The 12,191-nt window shown below is 43.2% G+C and overlaps 1 non-coding gene across 1 annotated transcript; it reads left to right on the forward strand.

The window, feature by feature from the left end:
* Nucleotides 1-6,077: 6,077 nt before the first annotated feature.
* On the forward strand, nucleotides 6,078-6,184 carry LOC111767367 (U6 spliceosomal RNA). The gene has a single exon (XR_002799205.1). It is a non-coding gene; the product is annotated as a U6 spliceosomal RNA (small nuclear RNA).
* The last annotated feature ends 6,007 nt before the right edge of the window (nucleotides 6,185-12,191 follow it).

Raw genomic sequence — 12,191 nt, forward strand, 5'->3', positions numbered from 1 at the left:
AATCAATCTGATTCCAGAGTCAAATAGCCTCTCTGATATCCTGCCTTCCAGGAGTCACACCCCAAAAACAAAATGTTCTGTGGAGCAATGTCAGGTTCTGATGGGAAATATTTTATATCTTTCCAGCTAAAAAAATAGACATCTACCTCTTAGATTGTGCCCAGCCTTGGGCTGTAGGAAAAGACTTTGTGGCACTGGTGACGTGCTAGGTCTTTTCACATTTATCATCTCATTTAATTACAATAGCTCTGCAGAGTCAGACTTATTTTCCTCATTTTACAGATGAATAAATGGAAGTTCAGAGAGGCTAAGTCACTTGCCCAAGGTCATCCAATCACGAAGTTAAGATTCAAACCCAAATCTGTTTCCAGAGCTCAAGCTCTTTCCACTGTAACCTCATTTCTGAAAGTGGGCTCTGAGTAACCCTGTCCTCCAGATTTCCCCAGGGAAGAAAGGTAGGCATGGCAGGTAAGTCTGAGAAGTGTTGCAGGCTACATTATCCTCCCAGCGATCCATAGAGCACACTCATGTATCTAAAGTTCTGAGAAGATTTACAGCGAAGAAAGCTTTTTTATTTTAAGTCAAAATTGCTCATTTTTTTTGAGCACAAGACTCTTTTTTTTTTCATGAAACACACTTTGAGGAATGCCACACTGCACTGTGGATGCCCCCCAGGCCACAAGAGGCCAACGTTTCCTGTAGGAAGTTCTCTTTTTTCTTCTCCCTGCGTTCTAACTTTGGCAAAGAACAGAGGAATGGCCAAGAGTAGCTAATTAATTTTTAAATGTGCATGTCCTTGATAAAAATGCTAATACGTGCACCAGGAAGTATGTATGAAAAAGTTGATTGCAAAATAGTTTGAGCCAGAAAAAGTTGGGGGGTGTGGAATCTATCAGTAGGGGAAGGGATAAAGAAAACACAGGATATCTAGACCATGTGATATCATGCGGCTGTTTAAGAAGATGAGCTAGCTTTACACGTGCTAACGTGGATAAATCTACAAGACAGGTTGTTGAGCAAAAGAGATCAGACGTAGGACAACACACATAATATGACATCATGTACATGAAATAGAGAGAAATTGTGCTCTACGTTTCTAATGGAGACCTACATGTGCACTAATGCATAGAAAAGGAACGATACAAATCCAGCTCCAAATGCATCCACGAATAATGCAGATTTTACTGAAATTTTGGGGGAATCAGAGGTATTGTACATCACACAGCCAACCTTCTTTAAAATCCTCCAGAACGTTTCAGTTCTTTTCCCACCTTTCTTTCCCTAAGGCCACTGTCTCATACAGTCTTCTTTCTCCCTCTACATACCCTTTTCTGCTTCTCCAGCTCCTTGGCTCCGGCCTCCCACTCTACTGTACTCTTCTTCTTATCCCTCCGGTTTATGTAATTCAGCAAAACAAAGGCCCAGCAAAAGCCAAAGGGAGCCACTGTTTCTCAAGCCTCTTCTGGGGGCGAGGGGTGCATGTGGGAGGGTGGTTGGTCTGTTGATCTCCATGTACAATTCTTCCCACTCCATCTAATAAACATCCACTAGACTTCACATTCCATTAAAGCATGTTGAGCACAACCTTGCAAATAGCTACCTGCCTGCTCATCCTGAACAAATAATAATTACATAAATAGTGCAAGTCCTGCCTTTTGCCGGCAATTAGTGTGTGTGTGTGTGTGGGGGGGGGGGACTAGGGAAAAGATCTCTTTGCTGAAAATAAGTGCATGCACAGCTCCAAAAGAGATGGAATGAGTAGAGCTGGAGATGACTGTCAAGTCATCCTGGGGTGTGTATTCTCAGGCACCTTAAATCACGAATGCTATGGAGAAAAGAGGTCAAGTTGCAGCCAATCATTTCCCTATGAACCGTGCTTTCCCTACGACATGAGAGCTAAGGCTCTCACCACTTGAGGCAGAGAAAAATGCTTCCTTTCTTCCTTTGTTATGATTCCTCTCCTCTCTGTCCATGTTAACACCCACAGAAGGAAACGAGGACTGACTGCAGAGGGTCTGGATGAAAGCACGCGGAGTTGGCCTTATCTGCCGGAGGTGGCATCTGTTTGCAATAACCCTGGTGCTAGCAAAGCCTGCTGCTTCCACCAGCACCCGGGGTGATGGTGCCTGAGAGTGGTGACACGGAGGCCGCTCCCTTGGGCCGGCAGGTGTCCTTCACCTTGAGCTTCCAGGCAGGCTGCTTCCAGCCCCTAATGCCAGCACTGGAGCAGGAACGCTTGGATGCCAGGGACATCCTGCCGCGGTGCTGACAGTCGCTTCCTCTTCTTCCCTGGCCCCTCTCCAGGGGCAACCACAGGCCAGAAGTGATCCTTTCCAATCTGAAATCACCCACATAACATCCCTTCAAAGGCTTGCTGGGTAGGGTGTCTCAGACTCTTCCACTTAGAAACCCTGCACTCTTGGGGGTAGTGAATGGGTACCCCAAAGAAGCCTGATGCAAGTGGAAAAAGTCTTTGAAGTCTGTTGTTTTGTCCTTAAAAATGGGAAGAATTTTGCCTTCTACTAGGTAGTACACATGTGTTTGCTTTAATTTAAAATGTCTCAAATGGCTTCAATTTTCCTTCTGAAATCTTTGTGTAAAGTGCATTCTCCAGAAAAAGTGCTGTGCCTCTCCTGTGGTTTTGCACACCATTGGCCACACTCTGGATTATCCCGCAGGCTGATGCCCCAAATTGTTGCCCTGCCATGCAAAGCCCTTCTCAAGTGACTTTGGTCCACATTTCCAACTATTTCCCTACCGCACCCTGCGAGGTAGCTGTTTGGGGCTCTTTGTAGCTTTAGGATCAAGGCGGGCATAGTCCAGGATTCCTACCTTGGCTCTTGGAAGAGCACATCCCTCCCAGGACCCACCTTTCAGGCTTCCCTAGGATTCCTGACGTCTGATCGGTGGCCATCCTCTTGATTCTGAAAGCACATGCTTTGGGGCTGTATCACCAGTCCTTGCCCTGATTTTCCAGACAGCCGGCAAGGCAGGGGCCTGTCTGGCCACCCTCCCTCGCCCAGAGCCCACAAGTGCCTTGTGCACTTTGGAGTGGGTGCATTTGGCTGTCACAGCTTAACCTTCCAGGGTACCGTTCTAGGAGTCGCCAGGAGATGGCACCAAGGCTTCCTAGAACTGCCGTCCAGGTTTGTGCTTCAGGCTCCGGCTGAGGAAGGAGAGGACATGCAGGCAGGTTTTCTCCCAGCAGCCTGCGGAAGCCCCTTTCCTTCAGGCTGGATCCCACTACCCCGGCTCTTCCAGATAGCCGGGCCCCCCTGGGCTGCCCATTCGGCCTCCAGAAGGGGACATGAAGACAGCCAGGCTGGGGTGCTAGTGGGATTCCCGGCGATTCCTACCTGTTTGGGTAGAGGGGCACGGGCCAGTTCAAGTCTCCAGAAGAACCCCAGGAATCTCCTTCCATCTCAGGGAGGTCCCAGGGAAGGACGAGAAGGCAGTGCAGGGTCAGGAAATGGGAGAAATCCTAGCCACGTGAACCCAGCCCTCGTGGGCCCGGGAGGCTCAGCGACGTTGGCGGCCGAAGTGGCCCTTTATAAACTGCATTTTAGAAAAGGAGGAGACCCTGTCCTCCCTTCTCTCTGCATCAATCCAGACATGGCCCGGTTTGGGCAGGAAAATGCTGGGTGGACACTGTTTGGCATAACCCAAAAGGAGGCACCTGGTGAGGTGGAAAGAGAGGGGCTTTGGATTATGGAGCAAGACCTGCAACGGAATCCCAAAGACCCCAAAGGCCAAGGGAGGCCTGAGGCTGCACCCTTGTTCTCTCATCCTTGGGTGCTGCAGCTTTGGACAGACTTAAAGTTCCTGTCTGTCGAATGGGGCTGCAGGCATGAAATGAGAGATCACGGGGAACGTGCCAGCGAGATGCTCAGTACTTGGCAGTCCTGTCCCCCACACTTACACACAGAGCAGAGCACCCGCTGTTGGTGACAGACCCGTGCTTCTGGTGTAGATAAAAAACCCACATGCAAGCCTAGGTTTCCCACATAGATGATGCACAATTTATTAATGCCTGTGGTTAATAAATATCAATAGAATAAATGGATAACTTATATACAGAGATATGCAAATTTCATGATTTCTTCATATATTGAAATTTAAAAAAATATTTTTACTGTTAGTCCTGGATATGACCTTAGAGATTGTAACCTATAAAGCATAAAATAAATATTTCCTAATACTTCACATTTTTCCAGCACTTGATAGACCATGAAGTGCTTTTCTTTAGCTGTTGGGAATTGACTCACGTGCTCCACAAAAGACATGTTCAAATCTCAATCTGCGTTCCTGTGGGTGTGACCCCATGTGTAAATAGGACCTTGGAAGATGCTATAATTAATTAAGGGTTAGACAAACGGAATCAGGCAGGGCCTTAATCCATATGACTTGAGTCCTTATAAAACAGAAGAAAATTCAGACTCAGTCATCAGAGAAAGCCTCAGCAAGAAGACAAGTCAGCAGAATCCAGAAGAAACCCAAGAAGGGAGAGAGCGCCACGTGATGGAAGAGCCAAGGACTGCTGCGAGTCAGCCCCAAACACGGCAGACTTTGGGAGAGAGCGTGGCCTTGCTGGGGCCTGGAGACTGACTTCAAGCCTCCCAAACTCTGAAGCAGCCAATTCCTGTGGTTAAGTCAACCAGTGGGGGCACTTGGACCTTGACTGTGGTCTTGTGAGCTAAACAGGGTGTGTGCTGTTCTCTAGTAAGATGTATTTAGGGAATAGAGGTGAAATAAATACATTTTCAAATAAAAGAAAACTAACAAGCATCAGTGACCTTAAGTACAAGAAATGCTAACCTCAGACCCAGAAAGGAATGAAGAACTTTGGAAAGGATAAATATCTCAGCAAATATAAAAGACTACCATTTTCCCCCTTTTCATTTCTTTATAATACATGTGATTCTTCAAAACAAAAATTGTAACGCTGTCTTTGGGGTTTATAACATCTGGAGATATGTATGTATATATCAGCCCTAGCATAAAAGACAGTGGAAATTAAGTGGACCTTTGTGCGTCCAGGTTTTCCACAGTTTAAATGAGGTGGTATAAGGCTAATTGTAAGTAGATTGCGAAAAGTTAAGGATGTATATTGTAATTTCCAAGGCAGTCATTAATATGATAATACAAAATAATATAATTAAAAAGCCAATAAATATTAAAATGGAATTCTGTAAAATATCCAAATAATCCTTGCCCCAAAACAAAACAAAGCAAAACAGCACAGGAAGACAGCCTTCTATGGACAAAACAGGAAAGTAGGATGTCATATGTCCAAAACATAGGGTGGACAAGTAGAAAACAAACAAACAAACAAATTGGTGGGAAACGGACTTTGGCCCAGTGGTTAGGGCGTCCGTCTACCACATGGGAGGTCCACGGTTCAAACCCCGGGCCTCCTTGACCCGTGTGGAGCTGGCCCATGCACAGCGCTGATGCACGTAAGGAGTGCCCTGCCACACAGGGGTGTCCCCAGCGTAGGGGAGCCCCACGCGCAAGGAGTGCGCCCCGTAAGGAGAGCAGCCCAGCGCGAAAGAAAGTGCAGCCTGCCCAGGAATGGCACCGCCCACACTTCCCGTGCCGCTGACGACAACAGAAGCGGACAAAGAAACAAGACGCAGCAAAAAGACACAGAAAACAGACAACCCGGGGAGGGGAGGGGAATTAAATAAATTAAAAAAATAAAAATAAAAAACAAAAAAATTGGTAAAGTGAACCCAAACATATCAATAATTACACATTTGTGGACTAAACATTTCAATTAGAAAAGCAAAATTTGTCAGAATGCATAAAAAGTAAGACCCAACTGTGTGCTAACTATAAAAGATGCAATTTTAAGTATAAAATACAGATAGTTTGAAAGTAAATGGCTGGACAAGATAAACCATACAAACGGTAAGTTTAGGAAGGCTAGAATAGATATAATAATATCAGATGGAATAGATTTCAACCTCAAAAAGAATTATCAGTAATAAAGAGGGACATTTAGGATCATATAAATATTTTATATAGTTATAAGACATATAAATATAAGAGGGAGTATAAATCAAAAGCAAATTGGAGTGCTCACTTCGGCAGCACATATACTAAAACTGGAATGATACAGAGAAGATCAGCATGGCCCCTGAGTAAGGATGACTTGGAAATTCATGAAGAGTTCCCTATTAAAAAAAATAAAGCAAGTTGGAGCATATATACTTCAACACATACCACTGTCCAGAGAGGAATCCTTTAAATGACTTTAAAACATGTAGAGCCCTAGAAGGATATACTCAAAAGGGAAAAATCTTAACTATTTTCGGCAATTATGTACTTGAAGTAATGATGGTACTGTTTTTCTAAAACTGCTGTGTATGTGCATTAGTCTCCCAGGGCTGCTGTAACAAACTACCACAACCCGGTGGCTTAAACCAAAAGAAATTAATTCTCTTACAGTTCTGGAAGCTGGAGGTCCGAAACCAAGGTGTCGGCGGGGTCATGTTCCCTGCCAAGGTCGAGGGGAGAATATTTCCTTGCCGCTCGTGGTGTCTGTTGGCTTCCGGCAATTCTTGGCATTCCTTGGCTTGTAGATGTGGCACTCAAATCTCTGCCTCTGTCTTCTTGTCACCTTTTCCCCTTCTCTTATAAGCCCACTTGACACTGGATTGAGGGCCCACTGTACTTTAGGGTGCTTTCGTTTTGAGATCCTTGACGTAATTACCTCTGCTGAGAGTCATATTTAGTACACCACAGTACATTTTGCAAGATAAAGTCAATGAGTAAATTAAATTGAAATAATTGTGCATGGCATAAAGAAGAAAACAAATGTAAGCTACGGATGACTAAATATAAACATTGTAGTCATGATTTAGAATTAAGAGTATGATTTTAATCTCTCTCTGTCTCTCTAATATATTTTTAATAGTTGTTTCTGCTAAAAATGCCTTTATACAAAGATAAACCTACTAGCAATAAGCATTCTTTGTACCCAGATTCTGGTCCATAAATAATATTTTCCTCTAAAACAAAACAACCAAACAAAACAAAGACTGAAACACAAGGCTCTTTGGAGAAATGGTTGATTCCAAGTTTGTAACAGAAATTAAGAGATAAACCTGGAATTTCTTATATCATTTAACAAGGGTGCTATCAAAGTTTACCAAAGGCATGTCAAAAAGATTCAAGAACATTTTTGTCCTGGCCAAAGATGGGACCATTTGAGTATCAATCAAAGAATAATAACTACTTTTGTTTAAACACATCAAATATATTTAAAGCCATGGCTCGCTAATGATTAAAAAGAATCTCATTGACCACCTTTGCAGGGTGGTAGGTGACTAACTCATCATTAAATAAAAAGACAGAATCAAGCATTTCTCCCTGCTCTCCTATACTACAATTTCCTATAGTCAGAGTAAACAAATAGTTGGTCAAATAAAGTTTTCTTTATTGGTTTATCTTAATAATAAAAATTGGATATCATAATTTTACAACCCTGAATGAAGTAATGAATCTAGACAATGATGATCAATAGCACTAAGAGGCAGACAGACATCCATACATTATGTGTCTCCTTTTTTTTTTTTTTAATTTATTTGTTTCATCGATTGAACTCTGGCATCTTGTTGTGTCACTTCTCCGTGTGGGCGGCGCCATTCCTGGGCAGGCTGCACTCTCTTTCGCGCTGGGCGGCGCACTCCTTGCGCGTGGGGCTCCTCTACGTGGGGGACACCCCTGCGTGGCAGGGCACTCCTTGCGCGCATCAGCACTGTGCATGGGCCAGCTCCACACGGGTCAAGGAGGCCCGGGGCTTGAACCGTGGACCTCCCATATGGTAGATGGGCGCCCTGACCACTGGGCCAAGTCCGCCACCTGTGTCTCCTGATAGAACACACCACCACCTAAATATGATCAGGCCTCTAGATGTGCTTAATGATTTATAGATCAAACAGGGAACAGAGGAACATGTTACTTGACACTAGGGGGTGCAATCAGGAAACTACAGACTGGGAAATGCTATAGAATAACAGGTGTGATTTCTTCAACAAATAAATTACAAGAAAATGAAAAGGGAGTGAGTGGAAACCTATATATTGGAAAGAGACTTAGAAGAAATATCAATCTATTGCAACATTTGGAGCTTATTTTGATGTTGATTCAAAACAAATAAACTGTTAAATCATAGGACTTATGACATAATTGAGGATTTAGGAACACTGGATAGTTACGTTAAATATTATTGCTAATACTTTTAGGTGTATGATGATCACTTTTACAGGATTTTAATGATTTAATATTGTTAATATTTTTAGGACTAGGTATATATTTTAAAACATCTTTATATTTTAGATATACATATGGAAATATTTAAGTATAGATTGTTTGCTGTCTGAAATTTGTTTAAAAATAAGTCACAGTGAAGGAGACAGTGGGAGGATTAGAGATGGTATAGGTTTGCCCATGAATTGAATCTGTGTCATAGGTACATGAGGTTCATGATAGTCTTTCCTCACTTTCGTGTATATTTGAATGTTCCCATAATTAAGAATGTGTGTGTTTAAATAGAGTGAAGGACATCAAGTTCCAGTCAGAGGAAAGACCACGTACAAAGATATTGAAGCAGAAAATAGTTTAGTGCATTTGAAGAAATGAAGAAGTTCAGAGTAATTGCAAGTAGGTGAGGAGAGGAGGCATGATGTCGGATGGGAGCCCAGATCATGTGGGGCTTCATGGGTGAAGGCTGCATTTCACCATACGAGCAATAGGAATCAACTGGAGAATTTAAAGCAGGGTGTCAGCATGATCTGGTTTATAGTTTATGCAACAATAACATTGTCTACTTTCCTTAAGCACCTACTATGTTCCAGCTGCCATACTAGGTACTTTGTTTCCATTGTCCCTAATCCTTACATTATCCTCATTCCTGAATATGTGTATTATTATCCTCATTTTATAGAAGAGGATGATAAAAATTATAGAAATTAGGCAACTTATGTCAGATGGTCCTTCTTTGGAGCTGGTGTTTATGCGTGATGAATCTGGACTCAGATGGGATCTCTCTTCATAAGACTTTCATACTACTGTGCTGGAGTTGTAGTTGGTGTTGGGGTTTAAGATATATTTAGGGGATCTGAATCTCTGGACTGACAATGTGATAGCCAGGCCCTGAGCCTCAACAGACTCCAGCACCTACAATCTGATTTATTGGACTCATCTCACTCAGCTAAGATGGAGTTGAAGAAGGACAACCACCACACCATGGACCCTAGAGTGCCTACAACTGAAAGCGGGAGGATTGCATCCAGTATCCATGTGGAATCTGAGCCTCCTCTTGACATAGAGGTGCAATGGACACAACCAATCCAATGTCCACAGAGAAAAGGTGGCATTGGAGTGGGAAAAGTGGACATGGTGGCTAATGGGTATGGGGAATGGCAGGAAGAGACGAGATGTGGAGGCGTCTTTGGGACTTGGAGCTGCCCTGGATGGTGCTTCAGGGGCAATCACCGGACATTGTAAATCCTCACAGGGCCCACTGGATGGAATGGGGGAAGAGTATGGGCCATGATGTGGACCATTGACCATGAGGTGCAGAGGTGCCCAGAGATGTACTTACCAAATGCAATGGATGTGTCATGATGATGGGAACGAGTGTTGCTGGGGGGGGAGTGGTGGGGTGGGGGTGGTGGGGTTGAATGGGTCCTCATATATATTTTTTTAATGTAATATTTTTACAGAATCAATAATAATAAAAAAAAAAAGAAATTAGGCAACTTGCCCAAGGTCACTCAGCCAGGACCATCTGGCTTTAAAACCCAAGATATTTCCCCCCCAAAAGAATAGAAAGAGTTCAACAGATGAGTGTCATCATCATTCTCTATAACACCAGCTCATTTTCCTCAAGTTCTGAGTTAATTAAAAAAATTAATACAGGGGGAGAGACTGTGATACTAAACACCAGGCTGCTTTGTTTTAGATCTGTCATGCTGACATTCCTCGTAGAGAGAAGTCATTGCCAGTGCTATTTCTGTGTCACTACCTGTGCTATTTTACTTGATCTTGATCTAAATTTATCTGAGCGAAGGATTAATAGAAATTTCTGTTGAGCAATACTTTACCAGTGGGACAGGAGACTGAAGCTAAGAAATAGCAATATATACAAACACTGTAATTGCTGCCAACAAATCTGTCACCATCCCCATCACCACCATCACTACCACACCATCACCACCATCTCCACCGCCCTCACCACCACCAGCACCATCACTACCACCATCATCACCGCCATCTCCATCACCACCATCACCACCACCACTCAGTTTCATCACCACCACGACCACCACCATTGCCATGATCACCAACACTACCCACTACTGCCACCACCACCATCACCACCATTAGCACCTCTAATACCAGTAAACACACCATCTTCACTACCACTGTCATCTCTGCCACCATAACTCTTGCTAACACCTCCACCGTCATTATCACCACAACCATGTGTTTAGAGCTTTGCAGAGAGGAGAATATGTTACATACACTATATAGTTTATATAACTTTACCCTTACTGGAGGTACTTCATACAGTTTGATAACACCCAGGGATCTTGAGGAGGCAGTGTAGTAGGAGACTTGGGCAACTACAGTTTATGTCTACTACAGCATGCTTGTCCTTTTCATGTCTTCTGGTTTCTTTGGGAGCTTCCACAAGACCAGAGAGGAGTGACTATGTGGGTGTCCCTAGGCTGATAACGAAGGCCTATTGTGTATTAGAAGGAGAGGGAAGAGCAGCTAGATAAGGTAGAGAGGCCATACCTGCCCTTCCATCCATAGAGGACTGTATATGGATTGTAACAGGAAATCTGAGCTTAAGCATGGACCTCTTTGCTCCTCCTGGGCATTTTGTATGTGATGCACTGTATTAGTTTCCTATGTTGCTGTAACAAATGCTCTTAAGCTAATGGCTTTAAACAACATATATTTATTATCTTAGAGTTCTGAAGTCCAGAAGACCAATATGAGTCTTAAGGGGTAAAATTAAAAATGTCAGCTGGTTTCTTCTAGAGGCTCTAAGGAGACTCTGTTCCTTGACTCTTGCAACCTCTAGGGACCATCTACTTTCCTGGCTTGTGACCCCTTCCCCAATTCACTCCTTCGTCTTGCTTTGGTAGTCATGTCCTCTGCTCCTCGGACTGACTCTTCCTGCATTCCTCTTAGAAGGACTCACGTGATTACACTGAACCCACTGGCAGATCCAGAATAATTTCCTTATCCCCATATCCTTAACTTAATCACATCGACAAAATTCCTTTTGCCAAATAAGGTAACATTCACAGATTTTAGGGATCAGGATATGAATATCTTTTGGGGGCCATTATTAAGCATGTCACACAGATGATTGCGCAAACCATTGAGGTTTATTCCCTGGTCCTCCCATTTAGGGTATCATAAGAGGGCTACACAAATTCCCCAATACATGAAGCCACTTAAATGGTCATGGCAATGGCAGAGGACCCTGAAGGGGTCACTTTAGCTTCCTCCTGGACCACATAAATACCCTGGTACATCCAGGCTTCCAAAAGGATCCCATGCAAGAAAGGTTTTTTACCTGCACATGAATAGAAGATGAATGCCAAAGCCTCTTAAGAAGTTCTGCAGGCCATCCCTGCCCTGAAGTCCCTTGACACACCCAGTGTGGAAATGCCCCTGGCTTGGCAGAGAAGCTCTTCTTTCCTTGTTTGGAAGGCCATCATTCTCTGGGGAAAACTTGTAGAAAGGAGAATGTTGTTTTTTTTTTTTTTCCCCACACCATCTGCTGGTATGAGTGGATAGAGGCCTATCTTTATTTAATGTCATATAAGTACGTATATGAAAGCACAATTGACTTATGAATGGGGCCGGTATAAGTCTACTGTGAATGTGTCCAGGGGAGAGGTACAGTTCAAAAAGGGGAAAAAAATATGTCTATTACTACAGTTTTATGCAACTAGTATCACAAGCAAATATAGACACCTGGAGACGATCAAATCAAAATTAAAAACTCATTGGAAGGAAGGACAGTATTTGCACAGATTGCCTATAAATCTTCAATAACTAACTCTCCTTGGGCGTAACATCAAATGTTCGCTTTCTTTTTAGTGTCTCATTAGGAAGGAAATTTATTGCTTGACTATTGAACTATGTCAATTTTAAAAAAC

This window comes from Dasypus novemcinctus, chromosome 6 (assembly GCF_030445035.2).
Source record: "Dasypus novemcinctus isolate mDasNov1 chromosome 6, mDasNov1.1.hap2, whole genome shotgun sequence".
NCBI classification, from domain to species: domain Eukaryota; kingdom Metazoa; phylum Chordata; class Mammalia; order Cingulata; family Dasypodidae; genus Dasypus; species Dasypus novemcinctus.